This window comes from Bombus vancouverensis, chromosome 9 (genome assembly GCF_051014615.1).
Source record: "Bombus vancouverensis nearcticus chromosome 9, iyBomVanc1_principal, whole genome shotgun sequence".
In the NCBI taxonomy this organism is placed as follows: Eukaryota; Metazoa; Arthropoda; class Insecta; order Hymenoptera; family Apidae; genus Bombus; species Bombus vancouverensis.
In genome coordinates, this window is record NC_134919.1 from 5,441,564 (window position 1) to 5,466,471 (window position 24,908).

The following is a 24,908-nucleotide window of genomic DNA, read 5'->3' on the forward strand; positions in this document are numbered from 1 at the left end:
CTAGGATAGTGAAGGCTTTCTCTGTTCCGTCATTTTTGCCGATTTCCGCGGTGCTCTCCCATTTAATTAGGAGATTAATTATAACAAAGACGTCAGGCGAGAATATTTAATACCATGGGCGAACGCAATTATTCTCAGGATTTTCTTGTATGAAATTCCGCCCTATTGTTTTTCCCACAAAAAGAGCAATAGAAAGAAAGAAGCTTCGTTTATTATCAAGGTAAAGATATATGATATTAATCTGCTATCATCTATCGACAGATCGCTTTCGTTTCGTAAACTATCAAAAGCTCATGATTAAAATGATAGATAAATAAATATAGTTCTTCTTCAGCACTAAATATTTTATAAAATTCTGATATTATTTTCAAATTTCTTCTTTCACACTCTTCAAAATGTAATTTATATGAAACACAATGCTGTGTCCATTTTCCCTTTTATTCTTGCAAATAATATTACACAGAACATTATTAATTAATTGATGTCTGGACTAAAAAATTACTTATTTTAATAACGACGTATAAATAACTTGCGTTGTTATGTGATTACATTAAATATTTATAATAATAATATAGAAGTTTGATCATGAAATTAACGAACACGTCACTGCTTCGTGTTTCTCAAATGCTGAAACACGTTCCTCGAATGAAATATTGTTCTTGAAAATATTACAAATATAAATAGTACAGAGAAATGCAAATGCTCAAATCGATTAAAAGAAGTCATTGATTGAATGCGTCATTTGAAGCATTTCCGTTGATTGCGCTTTCGTGTCATTTGAATGCATTGAGCAAAGAGGAACATTTAGCTGTTTATAAATTTCACAGAACATTCTGCCATTAAGGATTCCGTCGAAATTTTAGATTTGTTTTCGGCTCAAATGTTTTTGAAATTAATAACTGACAAAATTGTCTATGCTATACATATATCAAGAGAATATTCTTTGATCGGTAGTAGAATTACACAACATAATGCTCCTCATTTTCTCATCCATTTGAACAAATTAAGGAACATGACTCGGGAATGGTATATTTTGTATCTTCAAAATCTTTTTTCAAACGATATCCATCGCGTAAACAAAATCAACGAAGACTTGAAAAATTAATTAATTGTAGACTTTAAAAAATATACAGAATTTAACTTGTAGCATATATGCATTGTATTGATAAATACGCAACAACAAATAAATAAGAATTTCATTCTGGCCATCAAAGGACTGTCGTTTAAATGTCATGCCAAATGTGCAAGATAACTTTTGAGTGACTTCACTATTTAACGTGACTGTCCATTTTAAACGCCCATCCTCGACATTTTGAAAATGTCTAAACCAACAAAATGTCTGTGTACGTCATATATCACCATCTTCATGAAACTCTCATTAATTATGTCCTTCATTTTGGGTTGCGATTTGTCGCAGTGCTACGTGGCTGAGTAGCATTCGTAAAACAGTTTTATATGGAATATTGTCCCAATATTGACTGATATTTACTAATATATATCTTGAATCACGCTTCAATACGTTTAAAACCTTAATAATATTATATTATGTTGACAACTATTCACCTTTATTATTCTATACGTAAGTAACTATTTTCTGTATTATATTTCTATTATATTTAACTATAGAATTCTCATTTGTGATTTTTAATTAAAGAATCTTCGACGCATTAAAAAACGTACCAACCATATATTCAGCTAGGTATTATTCTTTCCAGATTCTCTTTTATTGTTCGTTATAATTCACGCCTGAAACATTTCGTAACTTTCCAAGTAAGAAAGGCTAAAATTTGTTTCGCGCTAACGGTTTTCACAAGCGAAACCGACTGAATTTCGTGGGTGGTCATTCCTCGAGTATTTTCGACCTAATTAATTCATTCCCTCCTTTGCTGGCTCGATTTAAGGAGGTAGGAAGAAGATGAAGAACGCCCGAAGCACAAGAGAATAGATACATAGAGTTCCTTTGTGTGTAAATCCTTTTCGATGCGAAGACTCGCAAACCTCATCGCGAGAATATCGCGTGCGATTGCAACGAGGGCCAAACTCTCGCAAATTAAATACGTCAAAGGAATGGAGAAATTCGAAATGCCGTGTCTATGCTATATAATATTTGATCAGAATTAATTAGAATTAGTTTTGCTAGAGAAAATAATAATAAAATTCTATTTATCAATTAGACTGGAAATTACATATAAATATCATATGAGGGGAAGATAAATCGTGTTGATGTATTATATTAAAATAAATAATCAGTGAAATAACAGGAAATACGTAATGTAACGTACGTTTTCGATATAACGATATTTTTTTGACAGGATAGGTTCTATATTCTATTTATATTCGCTAGTACGATTAGAAGAAAAAAGAATACAACGAAATGAATAGTTTCAATCTGTAGGGAGATCAGGATGCAAAAGCTTGTAAGGCATATCATTTCGATCAGAACGGAACTGTCAATTTGTCTCGCGTGACAAATCCCCTTTTCTATACTGGCGATGAGGCACTGATTCCGAGGAAAAAAAATGTACGGAAGGCGAAGCGGTACGCTAATTCGTGTTATCGGGAATCCGGTAGCATCTGGGCGTAGTCGGCTCAGCGGCGGACACGACATTTCAATCCGCAAGCAGTGAAAGCGGTTTACCGCTTTTTTTCGCCGGCGCGTATACACGAGTTCCGCGTGGATACGCTCGTAAAACGGTTATTCCCGAGTGAGCAGGTGGCGATGATGGCGACAGGGGCTGGAAGAGAGCTTTCGAAACGGATGCAAGCGGATCGGGTCACGGAACAAACGATGCTCGTGTGTATTTCGACAAAATCGGCTGGCAAGAAGCTTTCTACCTCGCGCTGATGGACCATTTTCTCCTGGCATCTATTCACGCTTTGTTGCTCACCATTCGACACTAGCAGATACTTTAACCCGTTCTTATTGATTCACATATGTTGTCGACAAATAATAGCGAGAATGAATATTTGGTACACTAATTGGTTAATTTAATAACAATGTGCGTGATTTACTTTGTTTTTAGCAAAGCTATATAACGTTATAATAAGAGACACTGTCATCGAATGAAAATGATATAGTCTTCGTAAATTGAAAGATGTGTTCACACGATTGTAAAGTAAATAGTTAATATAGTAATAATGTGTGTAGTGTTCCTCGTGTGACGTGTGTGACATCAAATTATTTAAGAACCACGTTTGCCTACAATTTTCCTAGCTCTTGTACACAAAATTTCAATCTTTTATTGTGTTCATAAACATATCAATTTGCATAAGAATCCGTCTAAATTTACATAAACATGTACGATCTACTTATGACAACAAACCCACAGCCTATTTCAAAAGCAAATTCTCATCAAACCTGATCTTCCTTCTTTAAAATGCAAATATGCGTAGAATATATATAATATGCAAAAGGTATATAAACTATCCAAAGTACAATACTTGTTAGAATATTTAGCACATGAAATGAATCCTCGCACGATTTCAATGTCTTCGACTGAGCCTGTAAACACGCGAATTTACATAAAAATCACGCAGCCAATTCGTAACCGTGCAAATCTATATATAGATATCCACAGACTCACAGATCCGTCGCAAAATCCAATTCTCATTAAACCAGATCTTTCCAGTGGCTGAAATTAGCTTGCTTACCTCGGCTTACGATCTATCCTAGTATATCGGGGATTGGTGCCGCGATCCTTATTCGGCTATCCCCCTGTCGCGACTATCCTTTCAGCGATCGGCCATCCCGTTATAACCCCGACCGAAAATAACAACTGGCAATAAGCCGTTGCTATATCCGGTCTAGCTTTTCCACATATTAAACCTGGCTTTACCGAAATATTTGCCGGGCAGCGCGAAAAAAAAGAAGAGAGAGAAAGAGGGGGAGGAGATCCGGTCTCCATTGATGGAGACGAGGGTGTAGTTCTATAACAAGAGGAAGAGAGCAAGGGGCAGAGGAACGAGAAGTAGAACAAGGGACAGAAAGCCAGCGAGGAAAGAAGGAAAAGAAAACGCATCGGGAGCAATAAGAGAGAGAGAAGTTCGGTTAGGTTCTGGGGTATACGCAATGCGATATTGAGGCGAGCACGGCGTCATTAAGCCATGGCGTTATCGGAAGGGTGGCCAAGGCGGGGGAGGTAGGCGATGGAATTGGAGGAGAGAGTGGAAAAGCGAAGAGGGGGTCGAGACGGGGGTAAATTGTCGAGAGTGGCAGTCAGGGGTAGGAAAGCATGGACGCGGGGGGGGGTGAGGAGTGTCTGCTACGCGGTCGGAATAAAACAATGCCCTTCCTCGAGAGATGCCGCCCGACGCCGACGCCGACGTCGTCTCTCTATGTTACTGCTACCGGCGCTGCTACGGTGCTGTCGGTGCCGAAGCTGCCTTCTCAGGGAAGAGAAAAAAGCGGAGTGGCTGCTCGAGACAGTCTATATATATGTATACGAACACGTATATATGTATTTCGTTCTGTATATATGTATATGCATGTATACATAGGTATGTACGCACTGAAAAGATTTTTTGGACATGTACCAGTCGAGGATCTTCCGGATAATGCTAAGACGACAATTAGTCTGGATGTTGAAGATGGAGTAGTATAGACCCGGCTGCTACTTCTTCCAACCCCAGACAAAGGTGTTTAGGATAAATCCTTGGATTCAGATGGGAGAGATGTTACTTTCTGCGTTCTAAAGAAGCTACGGATATTTTAGAAATAAAACCGATATGTCAATTATTGGATATACGCAGGTTGCTATGCACGTATAAGATATTTATTGTATTCATTGTACTTAAAATGTCAGGTGATGTTTAAGAAAAATCCTTTGACCGCAATAGGGAACGAATTTTCTATATTTTATAGATTGTGTCGAAAATCATTCAAGTGTATTATTTACTAGGTTGCGAATTCATAGTTAAATATTAATGAATCTCAATTGTTAACTATTAGCAAAGTTCAACGAAAGTTTAAAAACTCTGAATGTTCGTTTGAAATGATAAACATGTCTACTGCATCAGATTTTTAGTATACAATGCCATATAAATAGATCATTGTATCGTATAATTATATCGTTATAATATTCTAATAATTAAATTGTATCGTAATTTGATCGAATTACGGGAATAAATATTTTAAAATACCTATTGCCACAACGGAAACCAATTCGAACGAATAAAATGAAATGGACGTTCCGTTTGTATCGAAGAAACATATAAACATATAAACAACGATAAATACAAGCAGAAGTAATTAAGGAATAATTTAAAAAGTGAAGTCGTAAATTCCAATTTTAAAGAGATATCCTCCAAATACGATACCAATTTCGATATCTTAATATTATCCTGTAGAACGGCTAAGCACTCGAGGTCTCGCCATATTTTCCTTTTAACTGTTAGTACCAAACCAATTTCATGAATTCCGGTATAAAACGTGGAAGATTGCATGCGCTATACATAGACAAGGACTACGCATTGAACGCCTGGAAAAAGTCGTCTATGGCGCCGTTGTAGACGATAATACCAGTTGGATTATTTCCGTGCTTAGAAGCAGCCGGTATCGCGTTGATACCGTTGCAAATGGATTAATAGTTTCTTCTTAGCCAAAGGAGCCCAAGAGACATTTCCCTTGTTCTTCCAGGAACATTCTTTGTATTGTCAGGCTTCATCGTATTGGCTCACGGTTTGGTTTATTTCCTTCTTCTTGGCAAAGGAATTCACGCTTCTATCTATTCTTCCAAGAAGAAATGCCACCGACAGAAACAATATTATTTCTCTTCATAGGCCAAGTATTGGCATGGACGCGATCGTTTCTACCGTCTGATGTTGGATATCATTCTTTTTTTTATGTCGAAGAATTTTATTGGTAGAGGATCGCAATGACGTTATTTCGATTAATATAGTACTTACGGTATTATATACTTCATTTGAAATCGATATAGTGATTACGTAATAATTTAATGTTGATATTATAAGGAGTATAGAACAATTTCTTGAAATTATACTGAATTATGTAAAATGATCAACAGTATAATAATTTTAACTATGATGAAATATTAATCAGGAATTGTTTTATTATAACAAAAAGCTTGATTATTAAATTGATGAATTTATAAATACTGTATATCGTAGATTCTGTAGAACGAAGTGAAGATGGTGTACAGAAATACGCTGGAGAATCAAAATTCAGTTCCCAACCAAATTATTTTACCTTCTATTTGTTGTCATCCGAAAAGTCGTTGTCGAATGTCGGTCAGGAGAATACAACTTACCTGTAATATAAAAAAAATAGATTGGTTTATATTAGTTAATATATTATTCAACTTAAACATATTATCAATGTTATTCATTATTATAACATCGATTATAAAACCAATTATGTTTTACATTTAGAAGAATAAATAAAAAGAATAGCAATCTACAATTTAAATAGGCAAAAAAAGAATCTAATAAGTTTCTGTGTCGGTATACAAATATTCTTTTTAAACGAACTTGGACATAATAGCTTCGACGTAATTAAATCTCAATTGACAATAATATAGTCTCCTTTCTTCAATTTTTCTGAGACTTGCTATTCTACTGTTTCTCGTTAGTTACAAAACATCAAGAAGTGTAGAAAGGTCTGGCGTCAATTTGTAAAAGAACTGTTAATTATCCGTTCGTCACTTAGAAGCGCAATTCGCTTCGACGAGAAAAGGAGGAACATTTCGAATTGAAAGACGTTTAACCTGACCGTGGCCAGAAAACGGAAAACCTACGTGGCTTCTTTTGTGTACTTGGCTGAACGATTTCGAGCACACTGGTGAGCGACAGGACGGCATAGACAATCTGACGGAGATCGATTACCCAGCTGTGGCTTAGTCATTATCTTTGGAAAAGGGACTCAACTTAGCTACGGAGAAGTATCCGTGAAATTGCTTCAATTACACACCGGTGACTGAGACAGCTATCACGAGTAAGTATCAGTTATTTTACATCCAACAAAGAAATTTATTCTTCTCTTGAGCTTGTATTTTTATTGTTGTTTAAATTTTGGTTTTTCGTTGTTTTAGTTACCTATATAGATTCCTCCATAGGTAAGTGTACGAATTTAGGAATTCCTAGGGCAAATTTTAATTGTTTGTAATTCGAAGAACGAGTCTTGATACGATACTTGTACCTATAAACATTTCTTATTTTGTTGGTATCTTGAATTAACTGTATAAGCACACATTTATAATAAAGCCACATAGTATATATTACAGTACACTCACATATTTATATAAACATTCCGTATATAGAATAAATCAATTAAGAATAGTTATCAACAGAATAGTTATCAATAATTTTCTGTATAAATTATACGATGTCTAAGCCTAAAACGAATGTCGTTATAAAACTCTCTTTAATAATAAAATATAATGCGTAAGTAGAACCAACTAAGTTCACTGTCTAAGATAATAAAATTTAATTTCCTGTGAATTAATAAGCTCAACAGATAAGTGCAAAAAATCTGAGAATAGGTAGGTACACGTAGTCGTCGCTTTTTGAATAATTCCCTTTCGCTCTTGATTTTATCAAACTGTAAGAATCCCAAGATACGATAAATATATCTTCTCACGATTCAGAAATTGATCGAGCAAATATCCGTAAAATTGGTGCGATTACGAGCTTAGGTTCCAATCTACGAGCGCAGCGTCCTCCCTGGAAGATTCGCTTACTCCTATTCGATACACTTATTCCATAGGTCTCTAAGAGATATTTCACTCACTCAATATATCCCGGCTATATTCTTTATCTCTTCTTTGACTAGTTCTAGTAGCAAAAACTCAAAAGAATCTATCAGAATCTCATATAACGCGCCATTAACCGATATATGATAATTCTTCGAGTGTTTAAAGGATTTCTTTTACTGAAATTGGATACTTTCATCTTTTTTGATACTAATTCACAGCAAAAATATTACAAAACAACGCAGAAATAAGAATTTTAAAATCGTTATGTAATTGCCTGGTAAAATTAACTAATCTTGTTGATTTTGTTGAAGTCGTTTATATTTTAAAGCAATACAGCTATGATTATTGTCACATTAAAGTTAAAAAAATTATCAATCAACTTGTCTTTTACTAAATGTTTATGAGTTAAAAACACAAGTCCCAAATATAAAATTTCCAGGCAGAGAATATCACTTTTCTGCTTGTTTAACTTTAATTTTTCATAGCATGATATTCAAACTTGCTCTGAAAGCATTTGATGCAGGGTACGTTCAATAGTACAGGTACCAAACATCATGCAATCCTAATCGGACATTAACGTCTCCTAATTTGTCGTTCATTGTTTTCGACAATCGGGAAATGAGCGTCGATTATCTGCAATACGCTAATCGCAGGGAGAATTGGACATCCATAAACGTTATGGATGCGGTTTAACACGGTGATATATCTAGCTCTAATCGGCAAATATCGCGGAAGAAACGAGTTCTAGCTGCATGATAGGATACGTGAAATCGGGCATGGAAGATCATTTTACTCGACATCGATATATCGGCGGTGACGGACAGAGCCACAGCCTCGCGGCTTAATTTAATGCTGCAGCACGCCGATTTACAGGGATGCATTACGTCGAATTTCGTTCGTTAAGGTAAACATAATTACTGAGATTCCGCGGTTTCGTAATTGTACGAGAATATATCCAACAGAAGCACCCTATCAAATTTTCTAATTACATATCAAATGTTACGTTTTTATGGATATGTATTTAAATTTAGGCGATCACAGTGTAATTCCACTTCTATGCAAATTAACGAACTTCTATTAATTTTAACTCTTCTTACGATGCTTTATCCGATATGAAAATTAAAATCGTTGGCTCGGCTTTATAATACAAACGTTATGTTTGCTTTATATTACATATAAAAAGAAAGAAATGTTAATTGTTTAAATAAGCGCGAAGATTATAATGTTTCGTAGTAAGGAAATTTGTCTTTCAAATAGAAATTTATTTAGGATGCATTCTCAACATTTTGTAAAATATATAATATTCTATTTATAATACTCATGGTCATGGTGTAGAAATTATTGAAAATAATCTACAATGTTTAATAGATAGATATACTTTTTACCCATCTACTAGTAACATATGAAAACGTTATATTGATATTCCATATTTATACTATATTTAATTTATATCATAAATTTTAATTGGCGGTTGTATATATATCCTAATCTTAAAGATATCGGAAAGAAAAGAATAGATGCTGTTATTAAAAGATGTTCATATCTATAACTAAACAGCTCTAGTGTCTCAACTACAAAATTGATTAATTTCGGGGATAACCTCTATTTAGATATTTTCACTGCGGATGCTAATTGCGAGTAGTAAATAGGAAACAGCGCAGTACTCACTGGAGTGCCTGTGGCACTGGTAAAACAAGTTGGATGGTTTACATGTTCAAAAAGCAAGATTTAGAGTTCCTAATTATCAGAAACGAAATAATATATTTAACAATTAACATGCATATATCCTGTTCAAAATATTGAAGAAATTATTAAAATTGTTTTTTGGACATTCTGTTTAACATTTAATATATATAACTATATAATATTTGTTGAAGTGGTCACCACTTCTAAGAAAACTCTACATCTGGTCTTTTTAGTTTTCTCAAGCACTGAAGTCATCGACAGCGTATAGACAAAAGACTGGAACGAAGGCAGACCATAGACAGTAGACAGGCGACGATGGCTTCGGGGTTTTCAGTTATAGGGTAACACTGCTAGCGTGCGGATCTGGACCAGCTCAAATTATATTCCTACTTGTACTTACACTTCTGTATTAAAATATATTTTCTACTTTACAATTTATCCACACGTTTCTCTGCTTATACATCTAATAACCCTAACAATATTAAATTTGGGAGATTGTTAATAGTGTAACAAATGTTACTTGAAGTATGTCTAGAATTAAGTTAATCAACAGGTTACTTGAAACGAGGAAGAGATTTAAATTAATTGTCTAACAATAACAGGAACTTTAGTTTTCTTTTTTATCATCATTTTATTCAGTGAATTTACTATATCGGTTTATGCGATTTACTCATTCGTTTTTTAAAAGTTTGAGTGATTTTACAGGATAAGAAAATAATATATTCTAATTGTTGCTCTAATTTGTCTGATAATATACAGGGTGGTTGGTAACTGGTGGTACAAGCGGAAAGGGGATGAATCTACGCGAAAAAAATAAGTCGAAAATATAGAATAAAAATTCTTTTTTTCATTTTTTTTTTAATTTTTCCATTGAGACAACGATCTACAGTGAGATCCGTTAAAACGAGACGTGATAAAGTGCACGCGTGCTGAGCGAAAATTCAAAGTCGATTTTCTCGAAAACAAAGCCTCAAACGAAAAATTTTTATTCTATATTTTCGACTTCTTTTTTCGCGTAGAATCACCCCCTTTCCGCTTGTACCACCAGTTACCAACCACTCTGTATAATGTGGAATGTACTGAGAAATAATATCTGCTTATTAATTGAATAGATTTTAAGCCTCTCATTCTACTTACGCGCACCTGAAGCTATCTCTTCATTGTTCTGTACGTTGTTTCAGGTTATTGGAAAAACATTATTCTTTTCATGAATTTAGAAAAATCAATAAACGTAATCTCATATAGAGAAGATTTAATATGTCGAAAAATAGAAACAACGATAGTACATTTGAAATCGATAAACCACATATATGTATTTTGTATACGTATTATATATACGATTCTGTGCTGACTGCGAAAACTAGCAATATCAACTTCATTTCCATATAAAATATCCCCTTTTCAATAATCATCGTTATTTTTATCATCACCATAACGACGCTTTGCGTGGAATAATGTTTTTTATTCCTCACAAATCGCTTGACCAAGTAAACACGGCTAACGGGCTCATAACGTAACATGCCCAGCGAAAAAGAGAGTTTTATTACATTACAAACAATACACTAAACCGAACGTGTTCCACAAAATTATTAAAGTTGCACCAGATAATGCGATATGGAACGGAATGAACGCTGGTGCACCAGGAATCGTAAATTCACACGGCAGCCGTGTGCACGTTGTACGGTTTTATAGCAAATCGTTAAAAATTTCTCGCGTTTCCGCTAACCGATTAATTTAAAAAAAAAGTAACGCAAACTCGTGTCAAAATCGAGGGCAACAGCTGTATGAGGCGATCCCCGGGTGTCGAACTCATTGCCGGCGACAATTTTGTTTTCCAGATTAATAAGAACGAAACGCGGAAACTTTACGATGCTCTTGTGTTTCGGGGACACACGAAGGCTATTCCATTTACTTAGGATGGTGTGCTGTTTACTTTGCTTTATGATCGCGCCAACAGAGTTGTTAGCCCGAGGTGTGACACACGTATATATATAGATATATATGTCTATATACATCATGCACTTGTATATACTTCACAATACCACACACCTAACGAGCTTATATGAAACGCGCAAGAAGTAAGTGGCAAGCTTTGGCAGGGCGAACGTGTCGAGGTTATTACCTTGCGGAATCAAATCCCTCAGTGAAACGTGCCCTATGTTAATACAAGCCCAGTAACTCGTTAGTGGTTCATTTTGCGGAGGATTGAAAATTACGTGCCACCACATCTCCGCCTCTTTCTGCGTCATTTCCTCAATACTAAATGATTTTGCGTTGGAAAAATATTTAACAGATGCTTAATCCGGAATGACTAACGAAAGTATCGTAAGATTTAGCACTGAACATTTTTATGAATATATCATGTGCGTTACACGAAACTTTTTAAAATTCCATTAATATTATAACGAGACCGTCGTGATATTTTTGATAAAATTTAAAGCGAGTACGAAAAGAGTTACAGGGCATTTATTGCGAGCGTACACTTTTAAAAAAATTAGTATATAGCACGAATATTAGTCTGAAACATATAATTAGTGCTAAAGATAGCCTCAGTAAATTTTGTGATTTATTAATATACTGAATAATTGATCGTCCAAATATCTCGCTGATCTTCGCGAAATGTATGCTTGCAATAAATATTTTCTAATTTTTATGTTTGTTTCAAATTTTATCAATAGAATCATGAGAATCGTGTTTCATTACATTGTTAATCGAACTTCTAACTGCTTAGTGTTACGCATACAATGTATTTGTGAAAAGTTTTTACAAATGTTCAAATACTTCGACGAGTCACTATGTGCGCTCTATTGATAGCAAAATCGATTGAAACCATCTATGAAAATACACGAAATTTTCAATTAAATATAGTTATCTTTCAGAGTATTTTATAGATGATGGAAATGGATAAATAAATAAAGATTACAAATAACACGGTCGTGCAAGTATTTTATACAACACTGCTATGTAAATGTCATAATTCTACAGATTACTTGTGGCCTGTATTATAAAAGATAAGCATCGATTCTCGCATTAATATAATTTTTTAATATGAACACCACTTTCAAATATTCTTTCAAATGGAAAATTCAAGAAGAAAATGGTATACACCGATAAATTTAAATTTGGTGTACACTATATAAAAGCTACGAAAACTAACAAAACAAAATCCTCTGATTGCAGAAGTTCTCCCGTTAAGTACACGGCTCATGAATTCTTACACACGGGCTCAAGTGTATAGGCGCGCACACATTACTATTAGTGACTTAATTGTAACCTAGTGTGTGTACATAAAAGCAAGCTAATCTGGGAAAGCATGGCTGACAGTGTTAATTTCAGATGATAGATACCGAGAGTCTAGGTGCAATGCAAATGAGTCTCACGCGATAGCTTTGTAGGCATGCAAACTTTGCATCGCTGCCTGTATTTACTATTAGCCAGGCCTTCTGTCTTCCTTCTCTCTTACGTAATTGCCACGCTACGAAAATTCTCCATTCTGATACATACCATGTACTCATTTGTCCTATACTTTCTTAAAAATATTTCTCCCGATACAATCTCATCTCTGGGGAATAATTCTTCACACAATCTAAGCACCACGAATACACTAACAACGTTTATTAACGAATAATTAGACTATGTTATTTCTTTGCGCGAAACATCGTCTCAACAGCAAACAATACCAGATATAAATTCCTGTATCTACATTTCTGAACGTGTAAATATGTTTTCAACGAGCTATATTGCAGATGTCTCATTAACAAAATGAAAAATTATTAAATCTATTCGCGTGTAAAAAAAGAACAATTTTCAATTAAACACAATTGGAAATTTTATACGTTTCTAACTAATATTGGTGCATGCTATTTTACATTTTAATAGTATGGTAACATCGTTCGAAGAATTTGATACACTCCATTCAAATAAATCACGAAGGATTAAAGAATTGAAGAATTAATTACTTGTTTCTTAAGACTAAAATGTTACAATAAGGAACCTTTTTTTTTGTAAACAAAAAATTATATTCGTGTGTAATAGAGTTTAGCTTATTTTACATGCAAGACCAGATGTGATATCATATTCACGTTATACTCTTTTTCTCTTGAATCTATATAACACTATCAGCTTTGAGAGAGCGTACAATATTCTAAGAAGTAATTAACTGTACACGTTCTAATCGAGCGAATTGCATATTCGATCGTATCTTTCCTGTTTTACTTTCAAATTACTTTTAAATCAATTTTTAGTCTATTGGAATTTTTTCAGGCCGACAGCGAGTTTACATAAATCATTTAACAGTCGATGTATTCGCGGAACGTCTACGAAGAAAAAAAGAATAACCTGGTTCGATACCTCTGCAATTTCCCCGTAACTTTATGAATATTCCGTACGATTTAATAGGTCTTTAAACAAACACGTTCGCGTGCACATAAATTAATAGTAAACGGTTCACACTCCTCGTAATTCCCCACCCCAATTAATCGTTCGTCAAACGTATAACGCGTTCTTAGTGAACAATATTGTTAAATATTCGTTTATACTTATCGAATTAAGAATCTAAAGCTAGAAAGACATGGAAAAAAACAATTCTTTATCCACATACTTTAGACGAAATTACTCAAATCTTCCGACATGGATTATATAGTAAATCAATAAGATTTAAGGAAAATTATAAACTGGTTGTTTTGATCATTTCAATAAATTCTGGTTATTTCCTTAACTAACATTCGAACCAATACAATGATTAACACACAACAGGTATAATATAAGATACTTATAGAATGGAAAATATAGAAACATCCTTTGAATACATTTTCCAGATCTGTTGAATATCTCTAAACATAGCTGTAAATCAAAACAATTCCGGAAATTGTTATGATACGTTACTATGGATCTGCAAGTAATTTCAACATGTACATACAGAAAATTAGTTAATTAACTAAATAAGGTTGAACAAGTGTTATTTTTCGATTAGTAAACATAAGTTTCGAAGAGGTGGTTCCAACTCATCGTTGCTTCCCTATATACGTGGTTTTGCGTGTGTGGTAAGTCAGTATCGCTTAGGTCCGCGTTGCAGGAAACGCTGCACACGCTGATTTCGATCAGTTCGACCAGGGCACGGAATATTCGTTACGCCGGAAATTATGGGGTAGTACCTTGGGAACGTAAAATTATGATCCTGAGAACGAGGCTATAGAATTGCATGTATGGTAATTTTAACGTAGACACTTTATTGGGCCATACTCCGAAATATATTTATTTCCAATGTTAATACAGGAAAAACATAATTTTATAAACGATAGAAAAGTAATTTTCCTGCGAATATATTATAGTCTGTTATTTTTAAACGTGTATGTTCTAACGCACAAGTAACTTGGAATTATCACGTTGCTATTGTCACGTCATAAAGAAGATGATGTTTTCAGAAAGAAAAATATATATATCAAAAATCGATGTACAAATAATCATTTTTTCAGGGTCAATGTTAATGCTCGTACCACCGTACAATGCTAAACTTTCAACGTCTTTTTACATAGTTCCACAGTAGAGCTGTGAGTAAATTACGATCTCAGTTCACGTTCATTAAGTTTGGCTTTTCATGAATTTGTGTTGACTTTTTTGTTTCATTGTTTCAGACAAATTGAATCCAACTATATATTTGAATACAATTTTTTGACTTTAAGCTTCTTTTTGCTATACAAAAAACATGAACATAATTGTTTGGAACATATACATATCGTAAACACCTCAGCGAAAGTTAATCAATATGAAGAGATCGAATGAATTTGTTACAGCAACTTTGAAATTATTTTAGTGTTGACTAATTCTCCATTTGCATAACACTTTGTGTTAAATTATATCTAAGTAGTCTGTAGAAACAGTTGCTTTGTCCAAAATATTCTGAGCCACGGCCATCTTCCAACAGCAAACGTTTAAATGCAGCTCCAAACGAGCACGTTTTCTTCATCACGTGTAAAAGTAGCTCGAAAATTTCTTTAATTTATTTCAGTGTTTCGCTTTTGTCATACCAGAGCTCGTTCATTCAAGCTAAAAATATTAAATTTACTTTCGTCAGCGAAAATTAAATCTTTCCATCATTTCACTTTACAGCTAAGCTGCATCGTAAAATTCGCACTATTCGCTTCAATGATGAATGGTTCTTTTCCTAGAAATTGCGCCACTATACCAGTTTCCTTTCAGTGTTTGCTGGATTGTTTGAAAATACGCTTTCCTGTTTCTTCAGAGATTTCCATCTTTCAGAGATCCAACATCTTTTAATATAATTATCATATAAAATTCATAACACAGAACGAGTCCCACAAATATTCGTGTCTCTTAATTGCAGATTTTATACGACTGATATATTTTTATAACACAAAATCAAAATTCTTGTTTCTTACAATACAGCTTTTAAAATTCGTGCTAATGATAATTAAGTTTAACTAACACGATATCAATACATTTCACGTAAGAATATTGAAAAGTGCGTTGTAAAAAGATATCAGTTGCTCACAATTGTTGTATACAATGATTTGTCTTTTGTCTCTAATATTGAAAATTATTTCAACATTCATTCGTTGTATATATACATTTCAATATAATTAAGTCAACCGTTCTGTAGAATGGATCCTTCATTTTAATTCGTTTAAACATTCTTACCATGCCCATGTCAATATTCTTACTTAAATTCAGTATTTAACAAATGTTGAGAGTTCCATTTTCTTGATAACGATACTACGAATGAAACAATTTCATTCTATAATTTTGACGTGCTCTGCAAGCAGAGTATGCTCTTTCCAACAGACCACACCCTGTATATGTTGCAAGATGTTTGACTTTTTGTAGTAAGAAGTTTGACTTCTATGTTGAATGCTGTAAAAAGCTAGACATCCAGGAGATTTAAACTGTATGCGGAAACAGGCTTTACTGTGGTAAGCAGTTTAAGTGTATGCGTCGAATGTAGTAAGAAGCTTACCTCATTTGACATCGTCAAGTTCTGCTTCTTTCTAGATACTGTGTGAGTGAAGTAAGTCTATTATAGGCTGTCGCTAGAGTCTTATTCTACTTGTTGTTAGCGATTCGCATTACGTTCCGTATAAAAGGTTTTGCAGAAAATGTATGGAGGAATGTGTAGAAATATGTAATAATATAATGGTATAGTAACATGCAAAAGGACATAGGTAGATCTTATACATATAAATTAATCTTTTTCAGGCTTTACACAATTTGCAAGTACCAATTCACTTTAAATTTGTTAAGTGCTTAGTGATTTATGATTGGACTGCAGAAGTTTATGCAAAAATCAATGTGATTATGGATACCGTAATATTAAAATATAGAAATGTGCATATTTTGCAAATTTATCTTTCTTCAAAAATTAAATAATTTGTAAGAATTAATTCCATTGTAAATCTCCTAAGAGTCTAATGATCTGGAAATACATTCCAAGTATTTCTGCAAATTCAGGTTTTTATCAATACGATTACAAAAGACGGAATCTTAATAAAAATTTATCTCGCTCTCCAAATAATGCGACGATTAATTAATTATTAAATATCTTGCATATATTCGTACATTATATGCACTCTATATATTTCACACTTTTAAATATCCCACAAACGCGCAAACATCCACAATCCATCCACGGCAATAGACAATAGACGACCTGTGGTAACAAATAATCAGCGATAATAATCAAATTACACCGTAGCTTGGCCGCGATATTAATTCGCACGAGCGTAAACCAATCCTTTTTCTGACTCTATTGTGCCGATTTCCCCGCAGGATGCGAATCGATTACTCTCTGCACGAGTTAATTTGCTGGAGAATTATAGCAGAACAGCTTTCAGAAACGGAGCAATTCGTTTGAAAGACTCTTCGATCGCTACCACGTCGTCTCGGTACGCGACGAGAGACTTGTCAAATAGAAAATCGAATAGGAAAAGGCGAAGAAAATGGGGAAATTGATTGTGTATGAAAAAGAAAGAGAGAACTGCAGCCAGAGAAAAATAGAAAGAAGTGGGACAAACAATGTACGCGTACGATTGAAGCGAAGAGTGACTGAGAGGAGCGGAAAGGTTGCACAAATGGTTTAAACTGGAATTTCGGGTCAGCCGTGTACCTATGCGACAAACAGGGAGCGTGCAAACACGTGCTGATTTATGGGTCAGGCTAGCTAGTCGAATGGAGTGGAAAGAACCGGGAAAGAAGGAGAGGAGTAAAAAGTGTGCGCGTGAAAATACCGGTAGAAAAGAGAAAGGGCTAATTAATTGCCATAGTAGTGCTGAAAAATGCGCAGGTGCACCTAACCTCCTCGTCTCTCTTCCTCTCTTCACGTCTGCGCTAGTTCTCGGTTGTTCGTCCTAGTCCGACTCTTTTTCCCTCTTTCAATCTGAATGTCGTACTAACAGCCGGTTTCAATGCAACAGCGATTCGAGAACATACGTATACACATGTGCCCGATAACAAATACGGAAATGATCGGAACTGTTCAATCGATCAGAGGATATAAATGTCGAGGCATTCACGGATTTTCAGATACTCGCCCGTGCAAAATCTAATAATGGTTCCTGGAACACAATCGACTGTATCATTTCTTTAAACGATTATTTGTTATCGATTGTTCATTCCTTTTTCGATGTTTCGCCCGTTCTAAACACATTCATATTGTTTCCTGATAACGATGTCTTTTTTGGTTTAGGATAAAGTAGTCTATATTTTATTCGTATAGTTTTTGAATCTTTTAGTCCCAAAATATTAATCCTTCTATATGTACTTATTTGTATTGCGCTAAAGGTAGTCTATTGTTACGGAGAATCTCGCAGAAATTCCGTTGAATAATACCGACAAACAAACGCATACTGTTATACGATCCTGGATTTACTTTTCTTGTCAAATAATTTTTGTTCGCGTCTGTGTCTTTGCTGTGCAGCAGTTTATACCTTACACATTTTTATTGCTCTATGTGTGCGAACTCGAATCAACTTTAATATGAATAACAAAACATGTCGATATGGATAATGTATTTCATTTCGAAACACTGTCGCAATTCCGTCGTTATATCAATCGAGTCTGTATTAAAAGGAACTAATGTGTTCCTCGTATTTCCAGTAGAAAGTAATATATACGATGAAACCTTTTGTATGTATTATATAAAACATAACTGTCAATTATTTGTCTATATTCATTTTCACTAATAAGTCACGATATTCGATCAGACGACATTTAGCATTTAACAATAACTGTTCATATAATATATTAATTTTTGTATATTATCCTATATTTATAGTAAATTTCTTGTAATTTATATTTAGATATATTCAGATTAGTTCCAAAACTTATCAATTATAATCGCGATACTCGTTACAATGCTAATGAAATACCAGAAACAGACACTAATATTTATGCAAATTCATATCTTTATGGAGGTAACTGAAGGAGTAGAACGTAGACAGCGATCTATTTCACTTACCAAGCATTATAATGAGTAGATATTAAATTTTGAATATTTCATATATTCTTGCATATTATCGAATACGTCAAAATCCATTTACAAAAGCAAGTGTGTAGGATACTTTTAAAATTATAGAGTCGAAGAAACTTCGTATTCCTATCATTCTCTATACTTTGATCGGATTTGCATCGGTATTTATCACTCTTCTTAAAAGATCAAATTGTGTTGGTGAAACGAATTTCGTGAAACAGAAAGGAACTGAAGTTCGGAAACTGTCTGACCATATAACCCCCCCCCCCCTCCTGAAAAGGAGTACGAAAAGGAAAAAGCTCTAGAATAGGATGGAAAGATTTCCTAGTGGGAATACAAATTGCACTTTTACGAGAGTTAATCCCAGTCCGCGGCGCCGAGACGAAATCAAAAAGTTTGCTGATATCTTTTCAGGCTGAATATACGTTTTGCGAAGTATGGAAATACTTTCACCGCGGCGACGAACAACAGTGGTGTTGGCAATGTTGGAAAGACCTCTCGAGAGGTCGAGAGGTCGGAGAGCTGGCAGAGACGTCGTCTTCCGGGGCTTTTCCCTACGGCTGTAAACGTCGCTGACAGAATCCTCGTTTGTTTCTACTTGCCGCTTACCTACGCGTCATCGTTTCGCAAAATTTCTCGATACTGTCACACTCGACGAATGCAAATCTCTCCTTGCATCCTATTGCTACATTCTATCGGTGCATCTTGTAATTTTACTTCATAATAATTGTGTATTTTAGATATTAAATTTTCAAAATGATTGGACGATATACTTGTGATTCTGTGGATTTTAGTCACCTTTTTATTAGTACATTGTAATGTTCGAACATTCGTTGAACGTTTCGCAAACATTATAGTTTACTTCTTGAAAAAAAGTTTCGAAAAACTGAAAAAAGTCTGCCCTGAAATTCGCTTATCGACTATGTAACTATGTAGATATATTTGAAGGCAGACTATTTGGACTCATTCGGGGTTATTTTAGCTACTTTCTCGTTTCTGAGAGCTACTCTTACTGTACTGTACTGTACTTACTTACTGTTTATTCTTTCGTCAAATATAATAATATAACGTAATATTATATGTGCGAAATTTGGGGTTGAATTTAAGGATATTGAAGATTAGCTGACTCAACTTTTATGCATATTAACGTTTTTGTTACAAAATAATAAATAATCACTAGTTGGATAAGAAATATTTTCTATATTTAATAGGATGTATACTATCGTATAATATAATAATTTGAAAAAATACGTGAAATTACTAATAGCTAAACTTGCAAAAGCAAGATGTATACTTGTTCTGAACGCTTTTACACGGAAGAAATAATTAATTAGATGGCTAATTACGTAATTAATCACGCGAGAATATTCCATTAGTGTTAATAAAAACGACAGCAAATCTCCGTTCAATGATAAGAATCGAAGTTACCTTTCCTAAGATAGAGGTCTTTGTAAAAAGCGGTCGCCCGTGTGAACATCACAGCAGGAGAGCCGGACGGCGAACAAGATGAGGGTCATGCTAGGTAAGCGAACAAAGAACAGAGACTACAAACTTCCACGTTAATTAATCCAGTTCTTTTTATGGCGAACTTGGCTGTAGCCTTCCTCATAGCTGCACTTTTTCCATTGTAAGAATTCGTTTGAAATCGGCAGATAGAGCAGATCATAAATTTTCTTGTTAGTTGAACAATTTTTAAATTAAACGTCTTATTTAATTGAAGTGATCAGATAACTAAAGATGTATAGTTAATGTAAGATTTCTTAATATAATATTGTATACTAACTACTATTTTTCTAACTAAGAACTGTTCAAAATATTAGGTTGTCCGAAAGGTGTCTTTCTTTTACAGACACGTGTTTTACAACGACGCATCTTTATACAAACATGAAACCTATTCTGTTAAACGTTGTGATCTTTATCTTGATAGAATAAAATGGATCATACGTAATTCAATAAAATCCATTATTGTGCATCCATTATTTCCTTATAAAACGAAAGAAACTTTTCGTACGATCTAATATATTGTTATTTAAGTTTAGACGCAAAGACACAATGAAAAAATCAACAAGAAAATTAGGTACACGAGTTGTACGTCTCTTAAGCCTGTAAACTGCACGTATTGCGTCTCGAGTCTATAATACATCAATAGCTGTCGGAAATGAAAGAGCATGACGTTGCTAGAGTACGTGATTGACAGAAACGTGAAAGTTGAGCAACAGTCGTGACATCAAAAGCAATATTTTTTCACTACGTTTCAGACCTAATAGACCTACAAACGTTACAAATAGAAATTCCAAAGATGTCGATATTTAAACGAACGAAATTTTTTGATTGGCCGTCATGTTGGAAATAAAACGAACTGAAAGTGATAAAATCGAATGTAAATAAAATGTACGAAACAAGAATTTAGAGTGAATAATTTCGCCTGCAAATTAACATAACCTTAATTGAAATACGCTGCTGTTTACCTTAAATCAGGATTTTAGCAAAACGTTTCTCGGTACACAGACAACGCATCTGTGCTGTAGCAGCAAATTTCGAGAAGGGAAAAACGAGTACACGAGCATATTGCAGGAAGTATAAATGAAATGCAAGGCTGGTAAAGACAGCTGCAGTGCGGCGTTCACTTGTATCGTAGTATCGTAGACATAACTGATAGACCGCTGTTTTTGTTAATTTATTTCTCATCGAGAACAAAATTCGCTTGTTAAGTCATATCTTTGACTTAGTAACTTAGTTGCCCAATATTACATACGAAAGTCATATAGTCGCAGAGTCGCAAGAAAGACAGCGTGCACGTGTTGGAGTCTTCTATTTTCATATTTTATACCGTACGATTGTAATGCTTCTTTCGAGTCCTCTCGAAGGAAATGAAAAACTATCTCTAAATTTTATGAGCTGCACGGGGCACGATTTGTTGTCACATAAATTAATTTCTGAATTAGTTAGTCTTGTCGCATAAATTAATATCCTTAACTTGACTTGTTATCTTGTAGCAATCGCGAGAAAGTGATTTTAACTTTCACCCATGAAAGGCTGGATCATTGTTGTCGCGAGCGTGAAATATCTTACTTTATATTCATAAAGCTAAAAATATATGATAATAAAATTTGCGTAAGAAATAGAAGTTTCATAGACTAATAACACACAAACGTGACTTGAGATATATAATAAATATGAAATATCTGCATGAGTCAGAATTCACCCGGCAAATTCACAATCGCCGGCAAACAAAAGTTAATCCTTGATCTTTTTAACTTAATTTTCTATTATATTATCACCAAGCCATAAATGTCATAACCACAAGATGTAGATTACACTTTAATCACTATTCCAATAATTAACAATATTTAACTATATACATACAACGTTTATTACAGTATATATAAAATAAAATTGGATTTATGTTACTTACTAACGGTTCATGAATCTTATTCTGTGACACTAATATAACGTTCTGTTCTTAGGCCGTGGCAATTTAATTTTCTATTATGGACAAGCCATAAACGAGTTCCGTTGCAGGATAATAGCCACTAGTTAAGAATATCTTTTTAAGAAACATTTTTATATTTATTTAACTTTTAATACTTATACCAAGGACCGGTCGAATCCTACTACTCGATTCGTTCGCGTGTTCGTCTTTTCTTTTGCATTCCTCGTAGAATGTTTACCGATGCATGCACAACCAAGTCAAAGAAACAAGTTTCTTTTAAGATATACGCTGGAATATTCCAGTCTGTGGCGTATAGATTCGAAAAGGAAAAGGAACCAGACATTTGTCTTTCCCTTCACGAGATATTGGAAAAACAATTGCATCACCGCTGCATATTTGACTTTCTATTTTCTCCGTTGAATCCGTTTCCTTGGTTGCTCCTTACCGGGATATATATAGCAATATGGAACTGGTTTAAACCGCGTCACACAATGCCGCAGATTTATTGTTATTATTACTACTATAATTTTATAAAGAAGCGCGCGACTTTGTTGGTTAGAAAAAAAGATCGAATAAATTTCTTCGACGTGTTGCTTCCTAAGTTTAAGCTTCATGCGTCTAAAATATTGTGGCAGGGGGATTTTTTGAAATTCTTATAAATGGCAGTGTTACACAGCCTGAAAATGACTACACGTTAAGTCCGGTATTACTGCTCACTTACAACCTTAAACACATTTTTCCGGGAACTTTGCTTTTTGACCTAGTCGGAAAAGCAGATCTTTGGAACTAGTTCCGCCATAAACTTTAAAGTTTCACACACTGGAACTTTATAAAATTATTTAAAATCTAGAATTTGATATTTTTAATATTTCAATTCTTATCATCTCGTAAATCTAATTCCCTTCGACGAAAGAAGAAGAGTCGCCATTTCTTTCGCTTCTAATATAATTCAGGTAAGAAAGAATGTCATAAATAATCACCATGAAGAAACAATGATAGAAACATTGCAAGCCGTACATAATTTAAGATTTTAAGATTTCAAATTTATCCTAACGATATGTTAGAAATATAGCGTTTTCAGTGATATAAAAATGTATTACAAATTCGGTTAATTCGATATTAGGACTAAACTTGGGATAACCAGTGCTGTACTCCTCAGAAGATGCAGATACAATGGACAGACATTGTAATGATAGGGCGGTCGCGAGAACAGTGGACACACTGATTGGTTATTAAGTGGTTTAAATAGCAACCAGTAATTGTGTAGTTGGTAGTAGAATTAGATACTCAATCGGTATTAGATAATTAATCGGTTGACATTTAATAATCAGTGAGCTAACATTTAGTGGGTTCTAACTAGTCGGAAATTAAGGGGATGAAATTGATTTATCAATTTAATTACCTAATTAAAAGCGGCCTCTAAAAGCTATATCTTGCTATAAACACTATATCAATTCCAAGGGAACAGAAATTTTGTTTTATTGAAACTTTTTATATTAATATAGAACATATAACTAATAAGCTATACAAAGGAATACAATAAAGTCAAATCACTTGAAAAATCGTATAACAATACAAGAATGAAACTTTTAACGTAACAATTCATTAAATTTTTTTACTACATCATCGTAATATAAGAACGTTCGTATATAATGCATTCATTTAAAAACAAAAAATTAATTGTTCATTGTTTTATATGTCTCAAAACATGAGAGAAAATGACTTTTTAAAGATGTATATTTTTATCAACCTTTCTCAAATTTATCAACCATTCGATATTTAATCTTAACTGATTCGATAGTGTATTCGGTAAGCTATTTCAGAAACTGTTCTTAATTTTGCTTTATTTTCATACTTTGCAATCTTACAATTGAACGACGCATACGTGTATGGAACATTACTAACAAATTAAAACTGACAAAGATCAAAGCACAATATTCTGTCCAACTCAACATACGATCGCAAATGCCCAATACCTGTTCAAAATAATATGTTTAGACACATGTAATCCAAATATTGACTCAACGAAAAATTGTTCAAACGTAGTGCCTCTTTTTACTCCTATAAATTCGAACATGAAAACATTGTAGCAAAGAAGATCAGAGTGTAGCAGATGCGGCAGACGTAATAAATACACGAAAAAGGAAGGAAAAAAGGAAACATGATCGAATGATATCGAAGAAGAGAGGTACAACGAAGGAAAGGAGAGCAAGGGATAGCAGTACGGGAGGAGAAGTTAATGAGGAACCCGTTTACGACGGACGATACAGTTTGGGGATTGGCGAGATCGACGGCGGTTGGGCTCCTCTCTGATCGCTAGCGACCGAACCGGAAGAGAGTGGGGCTGTCGCCAATTAGCCGGCTAGGTAGGTTTATTGCTTAATGAGCTAATACCCAACCTAATGAGCCGCGATTATCTGCAACAGCATAGGGTAAGCAATGTATCATGGTTCCACCCGAAGCCCATTTTCTCTCATCCATCTACGAACCATTCGTTAAGTACAGGTCCTGCTCTTTTTAAGAACAACCGAATTTCCACTTGAAAAGAACGCTTCTTTTCAAAGCTGATTCTATTCAGAACCTCGCAGACTCGTGCGTA

At 34.3% G+C, this 24,908-nt stretch overlaps 1 protein-coding gene across 2 annotated transcripts in view; it reads right to left on the reverse strand.

Annotated features, from left to right (window-relative positions):
• Nucleotides 1-24,908, reverse strand: part of LOC117163447 (uncharacterized) — a 371,317-nt gene that overhangs the window by 161,780 nt on the left and 184,629 nt on the right. The window lies entirely within an intron of this gene.